The following is a 15,176-nucleotide window of genomic DNA, read 5'->3' as shown; positions in this document are numbered from 1 at the left end:
GTCAACCTCAGTCCATGCAATTCCACATCTACGGTTGTCCCCCCACACATATGGTGTCAGAAATAACTGATTATCACCAGCACACCAAAACTCATCACTAGCATCTTAACTGAAATCTTTATACACAAGTGCCATATAATTGTCAAAAAGAACATCAGTAGTTGTGCATCGAAAAGGATGATCGCGAGGGTGGTAGCATTCCTTCTTTCTCAGATAATAGAGAGCAATGTCAATATGCTTCATAAAAAGGCAAAAAATAAAACAAATCAATAACAAATCAGTCATAAAATAATGAAAAAAATGATAAATTAATAATAGAAAAAATAAATGCCTTGTGAATTATCTAACCTTATCATCAAGAACAAATTTGCTATCTGAAAGCTCAAGGAAAAATATTTTGCTACTGATTTTTTGATGATACAATTTGTATGGTTTTTTCCTCACACTATTATCATCAGCATATAAATCAATTTGTCCCCTGAAAATTTTGAAAATGTCAAGTTAGAATTTTAAAAACTTTAATCTATAAGTTAAGGACCAAGTGTTCTTAGCTTTTGAATTTGTTACTCAAACTTAAGGACCGCATGTCCTTAACTTATGAATTTTGAATTCAAACTTAAGGACAAGAAGTCCTTAAGTTTTAAACTTGAATCTATAAGTTAAGGACAGTTAGTCCTAAAATTAGTCTTACAATCACAGAAGTTAAGGATATAGTGGAACACATTAAGAGACTTACTCTTTTTTGCGACCTCTCCTTTTCTCCTTGCCCAACCACACAATGAATTTCTTCACTAATTTTTCATCTTCTTTGGCATAATGAAAAATACACCTACGAGTATAGGTTGATTTTATCCAACCTGAACTCTTCAGAGTATTTTGATTGTCTGCCTTGGAACTTACTGCTTTTCCTTCCTTATCAAAAGGAGATTTCAACTGCCAGCTTAACTTCTTGTTCCTTTTACCTCGACCAAGTTCTTCTTCAACATTTCCTTCACCCTCCATAGTCAAAGTCGCATCAATGTCCATTTGTATACTTGGAGGAGTAGGAGTAAGAAGAGAAAATGACGGACCATCATAACCAATACTGTCTCTCTTTCTTTTCCTTGTATATTGGTTAAGATTGTCATCATTGGTGTCCTCTTTGTTTTCCTCTACTGGCGACACTATATATATATATATATATTATATATATATATATACATACATATTCATATTAGTTTTCTGCAACAGGTCAAATGAAGAGACAAAATTTCAATTGTACATATAATAATTAGGGCACAATCAGTATTTGTCTTCTCCGCAGTACCTTCTTGTGTTTTTCAAGAGACAACTCAGCTAAAATATTGCGTGCATCATTTTCTTTTTCTTGCAATTCCACATTTTCTTTATCTTGCAGTTGTTCACCATGATCTTTAGATGCTTGTTGACAAGATTCTGCAAAAATATTTACAACAGCTAACATGTTAATAATCTTTAATTAAAACAAACATATATAAAATTAAAAAAAGCGCTGCCTAACCATTTGCAATATCCAAGATCATTCCAGCTACATCATCATCATCACATGTTGCATCTATAGATTTGGAACCAATCTCACTTCTGCCTATGTCTTGAGATTGTAGTCCAGTTTTCTCTTGATACTGCACTCCATCTTCGCTTGCTACTTCAAAAGATACAATATATAATGAAATACTTGACTGGCACAAGTTTGAACTCCAAATTTTTCTTTGTATGACAGCGGTGTAGAGAGATCATACGTTCCTTCTAAGCATTTGCATACAATCTCGCTGACACTTGTCCCTAATGGACTTGTTAAATCCTCCTGTGATTGCAATCCAAAAACTCTAAAAATTTTCTCCGGCACTCCACAAACTTCTGCATGCACATGCATAGTTTATATGTATTAATCTATTGAATATACATTTCAACGAAAATAAAAATCAAAATCTATAACTAACCTTTCCCAATATCAGTAACATTTTCAGTTTCATCATTTAGATGTGCATCTCTAAATTCTCTTTCATACTGACCCTCTGCATGCACATACATATCATCACGTTCAACACCACCTGCATCTTGGTTGAATATGCCAGTACGCTCAGTAGCACGACAATGATCATCAACTCCATATTTTCTAATTGGAACACTAGATTCTCTATCTGTGTTCATCTGATCAGCTTTCCCAAACATGTTCATCAAAGTATCAAGCTTTGATCCTAGAGTTTTCTTTAAATCCTGAGAAAGCAACTAAGTTACAAAGAGAAGGACATGTTTAAAACTTAAGGACAGGCAGTCCTTAAGTTTGAACTTAAAGTTCAAAACTTAAGGAAATGCAATCCTTAAGTTTGAACTCCAAGTTCAAAAGTTAAGGACAAGAAGTCCTTAACTTTGAATTCCAAGTTCAAAACTTAAGGACATGATGTCCTTAAGTTTCATTTCAAAGTTCAAAAGTTAAGGACAAGAAGTCCTTATCTTTCAATTCCAAGTTCAAAATTTAAGGACACAAAATCCTAAAGTTGGACTAACTGAAATTACCTTGATTTCGTTCTCAATCTTTTTTCTGATACAACAATTTTCTGATTAACTCTGGTAACTTCTGCTTGCAAATCCTTCTTAAAACTCTCTGATAATCTCTGAATCAAAAAACATAATATAAAAAAAGGTGTTCGTAAGCAAGAAATAATCAAATAAAAAACTAATACTATTCAAAGGCAGAAACACATACTCTAACAATTTCCTTAAGTACGCCTTCGTCAAATTGTGTGGAAGAAGACCTTGAGCCTCGATCTTGTGAAATTGGCTCCTCCACACAAAGAGGCTCTGTATCTTCTTCTTCCCCGGGAATAAAGGGTGACACCTCAATCAACTTAAACACCTATTATATAAGAAAAACTAAACATAAGTATACATAACTAAAACAAATAAACAAAAAAAGAGATAGTTATTACATTAACTTACTTTTTCATTATGGAAATATTTTCTACAAAGAGCATCAAATTGTGGAGACTTCATTTCAGAATAACATAACATTCGAGGATAACCAACTTCTTTGAAGTTCACAAATTGTTTCTCTTGGAAAATAGGAAGTACTTCCATAATCCAGACACAAAACGCAAAAGGAAAGCCAACTAAAGTGTAGCTATCAATATCTTTTTCTTTCTCTTTCTCCTTCTGAACATCATTCTCATTTGATTTCAAGCAACTCTTCAATGATTTTAATAGCGTCTCATAAGCAAGAGAGCCCCAGTTGAAGGAAGCGCAAAGTGCATCATCGTCAACAATTTTCATTATTTGCTCCGACACATTCCTATTTTTCCTCTTGCCCATCTGTAAGCACGTGATTTTTGCTTTACGGACAATCGCTCCAAAAGAAAATAAAAATAGTGACAAATGATTTCGCTGTACAATTTTTCGAGTTTTCCGTGACATGTGTTGTTAATCATTTGTGGGTCTGTCCATTTTTTATCTAATCATTATCAAGCAAAATACAAAAAAAAAAAAGGGTATGCATTTCTAGGTTGTAATTTAACCATTCAAAAAGTTTTATATATGTGTGTGAACAATTGTGTTAAATATTGATTTGGGTATTTCAAATTCATTTTTTTTTTGTATTTCAAAAATTAGAAAACAAAATAAACCCCAAGAAATCGGATTGGGCCTATGACATTTCAAATTTTGAAGGCCCAAAACCCAGTCCAAATCAGGCTGCCCCAACAGGACCCCAAACAACGTCGCATCAGTACCCCTGATTAGAACCGTTGATCTGACTCAAACGAACGGTCCCGATCAGGCCACTCATTCGACCCCAAACGACGTCGTCTTAGGAAGGTGATCTGAGCCGTCCAACCCCTTTATCCAACGGACCTAGGCCATTCCCCTAAACCCGTCCAGTTTTGACCCGATCCAGCCATACCCGGCATCACCCACTACCAAAACCCAAACGACACCGTCTTCCCTAAGTGGATAGATCCTGGCCATAGATCTTATTTGATCCGACGGCCAGGATCTAAACCTCTAGACCATATATAAACTCAACCCTTCACCCCATGCCCCCTATCCGAACCCCCCTTTCAGGCATCTCCTTCCCCAAGCTCGGAAACCCCCAAACCCTAACGCCGCCCTAGTCCCCCTCGCCATTAAAGCCGGCGGCACGAACGCCGGTGATCACCTCCTGAACACCCTAAGACCCCCTCACTCTCCTGAACATGGATCTGCTATCCATTTGCCTCGAATCACTTCCCTTCGTCTCGAATCTTCATTTGAAGATTTGAGTCGAACCCGGACCTATACCAAATTACCCCATCTTCATACCAGACACTCCCCTGACCCTCCTCGTGACCAAACCAAGCTTGGTTTGGTCCGAATCTACCCACAACTCCTAAAAAATCAGATCTGAAAATCCAGACCTTAGAACACATGCACCTGGGGAATCCGGCCGGTCTTGAAAGGGGTTTGAGGTTTAATGGATCTTAACCAAGGTGTTCTCATGTGAGAACACCCTGGTTAAAATTTGTTCGGCCTCAAATGCTCAAAGCTAAGTCGGATTTGGGACAGTTTGGTCTAAACTTTTTCAGTAAGTTTTCCTTTCTTTTGTTTTAGTTCTAATTAAGTTGTCAGCATGTTTCGTTGTGTTTGTTTGTTATTTTGTTATTTTTCATTCGGATTTCTTCCATCTCTGTTAAAGGCCTTTTTATTTGGTCAATTGTCTTCTGTTTGTGTTCTGAATATACCCTGTGATATACATGCTCATCAATTAGATTAGTCGTCAAACGAGTTTAATTCATATAAGTTCCCAGTGTTTGAACAAATTTGTCTGAAGTCATTCGGGACTCTATACGTGTTGTTTATATGAACGATTGATTGTTATGTGTTACGATTAATATAGTCGAGTCGATATATGTCGTCAATTAGTTTCAATCGTTAATGGTAACAACTTGATTCGTATTGCTTATTTCTGCTGTGATCGTATTTGAGTCCCATTAGGAACTGAATTGTATTGCCTATTGATTTTGTTCAAATTAAATTAAAAGAACATCTAGGGGAAAGGTTATAATGGCAGATTCAGACTTTGATTTTAAAACACGATGCCATTTGGTTTAGACCGTGGGCAGCATGTGTATGGTTAGCTTTAAGGAATTAAAATAATTGGACAGCATGTGCTGTCAGATTATATTCCTACTGCCCATACTTTGGTTAAACAAACAAGTGATTAGGACATTTTAACAACAAAAGAGAGAGGGGCTGTCAGGGATTTGATGGGAGTTTTGTTTATTTAAAAGAAGTGAGTGGAAAAAGCAACGGGGGGGGGGGGGGGGGCAATTTTGAGTTGTAAAACAGACTATAAAGTGTTAAGGTTAGGATATAAAAGAGGGGGACCTTCCATTAGAAAAGGGGTTCATTTTTTTTGGAGTCTGGAGAGATCTTGTGAGTAAGAAAACTGAAAAGGAAAAACAGAAATAAATTTCAGAACATTGTGAATGAGTATTGTCTAGAAGAAACTGTGCAAGAGTCCAGTTTGATCAGGTTTTCTTTGTGGTTTTGCTTTTCCTGTCGTTTGCCAAGCTTTCTTGTGGTCATTGGATTTCTGTTGCTGTTACATTCAACATTCTGGGCTGTTGTTTCCTACTCTATTTTTTTTCTGGGATTGTTCATTTGTTGCTCGACTCCTTGCTGAGCTTCATCCTTGTTGGCCGGTGGTTGTTGCTGTGAATCTGCTCTTGCTATTCACTGCATATTGCTTAGCTGATCATTCCTTTCTTCTTTGTCCTCCTTACCAGGTACACAATCGATACCACTAATGTAACTGAGAGTTTGAACATAAATGCAAAAGAGAGGACCTGCAGATTGTTTATATACACGTGGACTGTTGTGTTAAATGTCATGTAGTATATAGTAGTTACATTTTTGTTTGGATAATAGAAGTAGCCTACATGCTTAGTGTATCAATGCAGGTTAATGCATGCTAGTCATGTATGTGTGCTGTTAGGTGAAAAAACATTCCCAGTGTAATAAGTTGTACCTTTAGACTTAGTCTGAGGGTGTAATATATTCTCTAATGTAAGCCAAATAGGAAAACTATCCACTTTAGTTAAAATTCTTTCTCCTTTTGCCAGATTGTCCCATATAAATTGATAAACTCATTTCACAGAACAAAGAATCAGTCCTAGGCCTCAATCTCATGAAGGCCGAGCCCAAATCGAAACAAATCAGTTAGGCCCATATCGAAAAAGGGGGCCTAAGTCTGGCCATCTCGCATGAGCTAGGTTTGGGCCCATAATTTTCGGCTAGTTATCCATAATCGCAGTCACATTTTATTATTCTGTAAAAGCATTTTAAATCCTGTTATAAGTAAACTCGCAATCATGTAATTAATTAGGACTGTCTACCGTTTTCAATTGATAGAGACGAACACGACAAGAAACGTAGTTGCTATAGGATATCCTTTTAAAATAAGAACGAGATGAGCCTCGATGAAAATAAACAAAACACGCAGATGCGGGGCCCTTGTTAAATGTAAATCATTGAAGCATTTAGTTTCCCGGACGGGTTGTTTAGCAAATCTCACAACCTTCCTAAAATGACAACACGTTAGTCTCTTTAGGATACGCTTTAATAAACTTTACCTTCTTAAACTCGGGTGCACATTTATGTGACCCAAATCCAAATCTCGACGGATTCGAAATGCCTCTCTAATCACGGGTACATTGACTGTGACGTGGTTCGAGATGCATGTCCATGACGTTGCAAATTCATTAGAAATAAAGAACGAGGTGAGCCTCGCCAAATAAAAATACAAATTGCGGGGCCCTCAATAAATATTGCTTTAAAAATTGTTTAGGCTTCGGGATGGACCGTTTAGTAAAATTCCACGGTCCTACCCAAAATAAATACGCTAGTCGCTTTAGGCGCGCCTTTAATAATTTAATTTCCTTAAACTCGGGTGCACATTGATGTGACCCAAATCCAAATCTCAACGGAGTCAAAGTGTGTCGACGACCACGGGTACATTGATTGTAACGTGGTTCGAGATACATTTTCACAACGTTGCAATTCTTGATAAAAACAGTAAATGATAAAAGCGGTTAAAAGTTAAATTTTGCACATAAGTTCACACTTGTATAAAATCAGATAATCAAGCCGAATATAACAGTTGAGCGACCGTGCTAGAACCACGGAACTCGGGAATGCCTAACACCTTCTCCCGGGTTAACAGAATTCCTTATCCGGATTTCTGGTGCGCAGACTGTAATATGGAGTCATTCTTTTCCTCGATTCGGGATTAAAATTGGTGACTTGGGACACCCTAAATCTCCCAAGTGGCGACTCTGAAATAAATAAACAAATCCCGTTTCGATTGTCCTTTAATTGGAAAAAACTCCCTTGTACCCTCTCGGGGGCGAAAAAAGGAGGTGTGACAGCTCTGGCGACTCTGCTGGGGACCGACCCAGAACCACTGGATCAGGGTCAAGAATTCGAGCTTAGAATAATTGTTATTATTTGGCTTTATTTATTATCTGATTTTATTACGTGTTTTGAGCCTAATGTGCTAAATGCTGCTTTTACCGCTTTGATATTATTTGAACTGTATATAAACTGTGCCGAAACCCTTCTCTTCTTACCTCCGGGGAGAAGCTCGCTGGTCGAGACTCCCTATTCTGTTAGTGTCAATACCTGAAATAAGAAAGAGGCCGGACAAGTTACAAAGCCGGACGATCTCGCGGGTCCCCGGTACGTAGCCCCCTCCTCGACTCGAGTTGTCCGCTCGGGTACACAGTCTAGAACAAATACCCAGGTTACGAACCTAGAATAACTTGACTTCATGCCGGATCCCTAGTAGGAACGCTTATTTGCATCATGTTGCATTTGACTTAGGGGACTCAACACAGGGGTTGGGTCCGTCTAGGACAGGCAACTTGAAATGAAAGGACCATCATGCTGCATTCCTATCTGTGTTGTGCATTTATTTGCTTCGGTTCCGCATGTCGACCGGTTCCTAAAAAGGAAAAAATAGCAGCGTAGGGGAGATAATTACTTATGCTGGAAAGATAAAACCAATGTCCAAGTAGTGTCAAAACCTCACCGGAATTTTTTCTAAAATAAATAAATAATAATAATAACAAAAAAATACATGTCAAATTTTAGTTTTTGTCATAAAGAAATCGGGTGACGCTGTTTTATCAAGACATAGCCGAATGTTCCCGAAAGGGACGCCGGAAGGCTGACTTTGCATAAACAGCCACCTTTGGGTCATTTTAAGATTTGGTCCAATTGACCCACACAGCCTTAAAATCTTCGTCCCCAAAGTGTTTAAAGGCCGTGTTCAAAACTTGATCCCCTTTGTAAAATATTTTGGAGTCAAGTCATTTTTTTGTTAAAATCACCCTAATAAATGTGCAGGATGAGCACGATGCAAAATGAACATTTTTCAATAATGACCAAAATCCCTATCAAATTACGGCTATGGTGGAATGATCTAGGTGTTGAAGGACAGAATGAGGTCAAGAAATATTTGAAAGGTCTTGTGGGTTTGTTGGAAATCCAGCCTCGGGGAGATATCATAAGAGCTTTGGTTACCTACTGGGACCCGACGCACAATGTTTTCCATTTCTCTGATTTTGAACTCACCCCGACTTTGGAAGAAATGGCCGGGTACATCGGGAATGCGGAACTTTCGTTGAGGCAAAAATACCTGGTCGCCCCAAGAGTTGTCACGGTACATCGATTCCTAGATTCATTGAAGATACCCAGAACGGTCCACAACCCAGATCTGGCAGCCGGCTTTTTGCACTCCAAGCTTCATATATGATAGGTACGGTCATGAGGGGGGATTCAATAATCCCATCAACAAACTGTGCAACAAAGGTGTTCGTCAGAAGTGGGACAAGCACAGACGGGTAGCTTTCATGATGATGTTCTTGGGCCTTCTGATATTTCCAAGGAAAGACGGAAACATTGATTTGAAGATATTCGGGGTTGTCAGCACTTTACTCACGCAAAGTGACAGTACTCTCGCGCCAATGGTGGTATCTGACATCTTTCGAGCTCTTACGACTTGTAAAGCTGGGGGACATTTCTTCGAAGGTTGTAACTTGCTCCTACAGATATGGATGACTGAGCACCTTTGCCGTCATTCCGAGATTTTGAGCCATGATTCTCCGAAAAAAACTCGCATAGAAGAATCTTACACAAGAACCAAAGAGATCAGTTTGCCCAAAGGAGTCCTGGCATGGACCTCGTTCTTTCAAGCTCTTACTACCGGCCAAATACAATGGACACTAGGATGGCTGCCTGTTGATGAGATCCTATATATGTCGGCAGCTAAAACTCATTTCTTACTGATGGGGCTTAAGAGCATTCAACCTTACGCACCCCGCCGAGTTTTGAGATAGTTCGGAAGATGCCAGACAGTACCTCATGAGGAAGATCTTAGCACTCAAGCAGTTGAGATAAGTCCTGACGGACAGTTTCCAGAAGCGAAAATTCGCCAAGTCTGGAGTGAGTGTCAATATTTGAAATCAGGTACTTGCGTACGGGATCGAGCCAAAGGTGAGACGACACCAGGTTACCTCGCGTGGTATAGAAGGGAACTTGAACATGAAAGGCCGGCTAAGAGACCCCACATCCTGAATTTCGCTGAAACATCGCAAAAACAATGGGATTGGCTAGCAAAAGAAAAAGGCTATTGCGCCGAAATCAACCGGTTGAAACAACAAGTGGAGAGCTTGAAATATGAGCACAATGTGCAGGTTGCTGCCAATCTGGGAGAGCGGGACAGGTTAATTCAGGAAAACGAAATGCTCAAAGCCCAGATCAAACATATAAGGATGGATGCGGATGAACATCCAAGGCGTCGATCATACGAGCAGCTGATAAAAAGGCTAAAAAGTGAAAATAGGGAATGGCAAGATGGTTTGGAGAAATCCGAAAACGTCATAGCAGAGCTCAGGGCACAGTGGGATACAAGAGTAGATAAGCATCGCCGATGCTTGAACCAATTGAAACATGACCACGAAAAGACTGTTGCCAAAATAAAGAGAGAGATGGCTACACTTGAGTTTAAAGCAGTTAAGCGGGCCAGGGATTTCCAATTGGAGAGTAGATGTTGTTACGACCTGTTGGCCCAAATGAAGGCAGAGGTACGGCAGCTGAAGAATCAGCATATACAAGACTCACAGGTATTCAAGACGTGTAGTGATCAGATAAGACACCTACTCATAGAGAAGAAACAAACCAGAGATAAGATCAGGGTCATTGCCCATGCCATCATCAGACGGTGTCGGCGGTGCGAAAACATGACCTGCGCTACCGTTCTCCCAGCAGTGATGGGTTATGTCAAACAGACCATGCACGAGTTGGAGCAGCTCGAAAGGGATCTCGCACCTAGAACCGCGAAAAGGCCGAATGATGCCTCGCGGGTCCCTAAGTTGGAAAATTAACCTCTGGTCGAGTCTTGTTTTAGTTGAGCTTTGATGTTTTCCCATATGTTGTTTTCTATTTTTCCTTCAATCAAATAAGGTCAAAGAACCGTGGAGTCTGTACTGTTGCTATTTTGTTTGAAGCAATGTGTAATAGCAAATTTTGATAATGAAATTAAGTGACTCCGGAAGAATTTCTATGCGTCTTTACTTTGAGGCAGAACTACGCCTGGTCTGATTCACGCGGGGACGTGATACGTAGGCAATCCCCATAAGATTCGACCGCTTTTTTTTCAAAAAAAGAGAAAATACAAAATAAAATAAAACACTGAGTTTCCCAAAGTACTTTAAAAAAGGGACGAATGAGCAAACCGGGATGACGCATGTTGTTTGAGGCAAAGCATGTAGAAACGATTAACTGCCTAGGTGCATTGCATCCTCTATGTGTTATGATCAAATCTGTTAAAATCTAACGCTAACAAAGTTTGTTGTTGTCTATACCAAGACAGTTAGTTGTTAAAGAATTCTGGCAACACACTCATACCAAACCAGATCCAAAGGACCGGTAGCAACAAGCATGACTACTTCGGAGAATAGCAATGAGGAAGAAAGGCCGATGAGCCAGTTGTTAAAAGAAGCAATGGAAAAGATTGAAAGGATGGGACTAGAGATGAATGCAATGCAACTAGCCCTAGCCAAAACACAAAAGAGCCCTGAAACACTGGGACACATGCCGGAATACCCTCACTCTGGCCCTTCCACAAGCCGTCCAAATCCCCTTTATCATCAAGAAAGAAGCCCTCATGATTCCCAAGCTCCACCACCCCATCAACCTCTCCCAACACCCAATATTCCCATTTTTGTGGGACCAACATCAGCCCCTTTGCAAAGAACGACCAGTGAGCCATTGTTTCAGGCTCACGATACACAATACTACCCCCCCGAGCCTACGTTTCATGCCCCCGAACCACAGGCTTACAATCCACATTTGGAAGTGCCGGCAGAGATTGAGAAGCCGGCTAAGGCCCCTGAACAGGATGAAGTATTGAGAAAGTTCAAAAGCCTGGAGCAGTCCTTCAGGAACTTGCACGGGCTGGGCAATCAAGTCAGCGTAGCATACAAAGATCTGTGCCCTTTCCCAGACGTCCAACTCCCGGCTGGGTTCAAGATGCCTAAGTTTGATTTATATGAAGGGCACGGTGATCCCATGGCACATTTGCGGGGATTCTGTAGCAAAATGAGAGGGGCAGGCGGCAAGGATGAGCTGTTGATAGCTTATTTCGGCCAAAGTCTGAGCGGATCTGCACTAGAATGGTATACCAGGCAGGATTCCAGCAGGTGGTACACGTGGGATGATCTGGCGCAGGCTTTTGCAGGTCATTTCCAGTACAATCTCGAGATAGTCCCTGACCGTCTCACATTATTGAGAACTGGGAAGAAACCCGGGGAAAGTTTTCGCGAGTTCGGGTTCCGCTGGAGAGAACAAGCAGCTAGAGTCGATCCTCCCATGAGAGAGGGAGAGATGGTGGACTATTTCTTGCAGACACTAGATCCAACCTACTTTGGTCACTTGGTGACAACAGTTGGAAAATCGTTCAACGAGGTGGTCAAGATAGGGGTCATGATAGAAGAGGGTTTGAGTTCTGACAAGATCTTAAACTATTCGGCACTTAAGGCCACAACCCAGGCTATTCAAAGCGGCACGGGAGGTGCGTTAAGAAGAAAGAAAGAAGAGGTTGCCACGATCGAGGCAGGCAGTTGGTCCAGGGCTGGCAGGCCACACTACAACCAACCCAGGCCTCACAGGTCAAACTACCCATACAACCCACCACAAAATTTCTATCCACCTCGAGAACCACATTGTTCCGTACACCAAGCCCAGGTATACACTCAGCCTCCGGTTCGCCCACAATGGCGCGCACCGGCTCCCCAGAACATATATGCACCACCACAAAACACCTACCCTCCACCAAGGGCATATAGAAACCCTTCAGGGGCAGGCTTCCGGGGAAATCCAGATGCTAGGAATGACAGGTTGTGGAAACAGAGAACCTTCACGGAGCTGGGAGAAACCTACACCGCTTTGTTCCACAAGCTGCGGCAATTGGGTTTGGTTAGTCCTTTCCAGACTCGAGAACCAAATCCCCCACCTCAGAATTTGGATCGATCAATCAGTTGTGAATACTGTTCAGGGATGCTCGGGCACGATACCGAGAAGTGCTGGAAGTTAAGGCATGCCATACAGGATCTTATTGACACCAATAAGATCGAGGTCCAGACACCGGAGGCTCCTAACATCAACCAAAACCCACTGCCAGCGCACCACGAAACTCACATGATTGAGTTGGTGTGTGAGGGAGGAGAATTGAGAAAACCCTCACAAACAGTGATGATGATCCAAGCCGCCCCGAAAGAAGTCTCAACCAGTGGAGGAACGAGTGTACAGTCGCAGGGAGAAGGCGTCAAGCCGGTAGTGATATTGGGAAAGAGCCCGTCCGCCATAACAAGCAAACCCGAGCCAAGCAAGTTGGTAATACCAGGGATCCCGCCCACACCGGCGGTCGTGTTGAAAGGGGTATGTAGAGAACGGGTGACCATAAAGCCTGTGGTCCAGCTGCCGATGATTGACAGCAGGGCTGTGCCTTGGAAATATGAAAAGGCGGTGGTGATGTACAAAGGAAAACAGGTGGAAGAAGTCAGTTGTGAAGCGCAAGGGCTGACTCGATCAGGTCGATGTTTTGCTCCGGTGGAGCTAAGAAGAACCAACCCAGTTGCAACCAAGAAACCTGTGTCCGAAGAAGAGGCTGAAGAGTTCCTGAGGAAGATGAAAGTACAGGACTATTCTGTGGTCGAACAACTGAGAAAAACACCGGCCCAGATCTCACTGTTGTCATTACTGATCCATTCTGAGGAGCATCGTTGGACCCTGATGAAGATATTGAACGAAGCCCATGTACCCAGTGAGATTTCTGTAAACAACCTGGAAACCATTGCCAGCAAGATTTTCGAGGTGAACAGGGTAACATTCTCAGATAATGACCTGCCAGTGGAGGGTACGGAGCATAATAAGGCTCTATACCTAGCTGTCAAATGTAAAGACTCGGTGGTAACTCGAGTATTGGTGGATAATGGCTCAAGCGCCAATATTTGCCCACTATCTACTTTGAACCAGTTAAAGATCGACCACAGAAGGATCCACAAGAACAGTATCTGTCTCCGAGGTTTTGACGGAAACGGAACAGCCACTGTAGGGGATGTTGTACTTGAACTGACCATTGGTCCAGTCTTGTTTACCATGGAATTCCAGGTGTTAGATGCCACAGTTTCTTATAACCTGCTGTTAGGACGACCATGGATTCATGCAGCCAAAGCGGTGCCTTCCACCCTACATCAGATGGTGAATTTCGAGTGGGAAAGACAAGAGGTCGTGTTACACTGCGAGGACACAACGTGCACCACGGGTGGAGCAATTGTACCTTTCATAGAGACGGCTGATGACAAAGGGCCTTGGGTCTACCAGATTTTCGATACAGGGTCAGCCAATAAAATTTCTGAAGGAGAAATCATCCTGCACCCTAGGATAGCTGCCGCGACAGCCATGATGGTCTCGGAAATGCTGGGTAATGGATTTGTGCCAGGAAAAGGCCTGGGAGTCGAGCTTCAAGGGATTGTCCAACCTGTATCCCTTCCTAAAAATCTGGAAACTTTCAGATTGGGGTTCAAACCAACCACAGCAGACAGGAAACAAGCGCGAAAAATGAAGAAGAGGGTCTGGTTTCTGCCTAAACCAGTGCCACGCCTCTCAAAGTCTTTTGTCAAAGCAAGTGCCAAGGGGTCGCCGGTCCCAAAGATTCGAGGACCTTTGATCGGTATAAATGAAGACCTGAATCAGAGTTTTGAGAGACTACTCGCGGATGTCAGTATGGTGGAAGCTGGAGAAGGTTCAAGCAGAGCAGAGATACAATTTGTGGGGCCTGAGGCCAAGACCACAATTGGACGGTTACTCATCTTCCTGTCCGAGGGGAGTCTTGGTAGTAGGCTTTGATTTATGTTTTGTGTGTTTTGTTTTGTCCGAATTATTCAAGGGTGTAATCCAAATTTTACTTTCGTTTTTGTAAAAGTGTGAACCCTTTTATCCCGCAAGTTTAATAAAGTTCCTTTCTTTTATCCCATTTTAATTTTGTTTTGTTCTTTTTCTTTCTGAACAGTTCTCTTTTTACTGGTTCTAATGACATGGCATGCACAGCGGATCTTCAACCTAGTCTAATAAATCAGTCTGAATCTGACTCAATAATGCAAGAGGTCGTTTGTGATGATGAATCTGAATGTGACGAAGGGGAAGCCTTTGAAGAGATAAACCGAGAACTGTGCCAATTTGAAGAGAAACCCAAACCTAACCTGAATGACACTGAGGCTGTGAATCTAGGAGACGCTGATAATGTCCAAGAGACCAAAATTAGCATCCACATTGAGCCGATTGTCAGAGAAGAATTAATCAAAACCCTCATGGAATTCAAAGATGTTTTTGCATGGTCATACGACGATATGCCTGGATTAAGCACCAATTTAGTGGTTCACAAATTGCCCACTGACCCGGCATACCCTCCGGTCAAGCAAAAACTAAGGAAATTTAAAATAGAAATGAGTGTAAAGATCAAAGAAGAAGTGATTAAGCAATTACAAGCAAAGGTCATTTGGGTCACTCGATATCCCGAGTGGTTGGCCAATGTGGTACCAGTCCCAAAGAAGGATGGAAAAATC

The 15,176-nt window shown here is 41.6% G+C and overlaps 1 long non-coding RNA gene across 1 annotated transcript; it reads right to left on the bottom strand.

The window, feature by feature from the left end:
• Positions 1 to 2,130: 2,130 nt before the first annotated feature.
• On the bottom strand, positions 2,131 to 2,800 carry LOC138872461 (uncharacterized). Its single transcript, XR_011400843.1, has 3 exons — positions 2,726 to 2,800; positions 2,536 to 2,633; positions 2,131 to 2,235 (listed from the first exon to the last, which is right to left on the bottom strand). It is a non-coding gene; the product is annotated as an uncharacterized lncRNA (long non-coding RNA).
• Between the last annotated feature and the right edge of the window lie 12,376 nt (positions 2,801 to 15,176).

Source organism: Nicotiana sylvestris, chromosome 7, assembly GCF_000393655.2.
Source record: "Nicotiana sylvestris chromosome 7, ASM39365v2, whole genome shotgun sequence".
Taxonomy (NCBI): domain Eukaryota; kingdom Viridiplantae; phylum Streptophyta; class Magnoliopsida; order Solanales; family Solanaceae; genus Nicotiana; species Nicotiana sylvestris.
The sequence above is the reverse complement of the archived record's forward strand: the minus strand, read 5'-3'. Positions and strand labels throughout refer to the sequence as shown.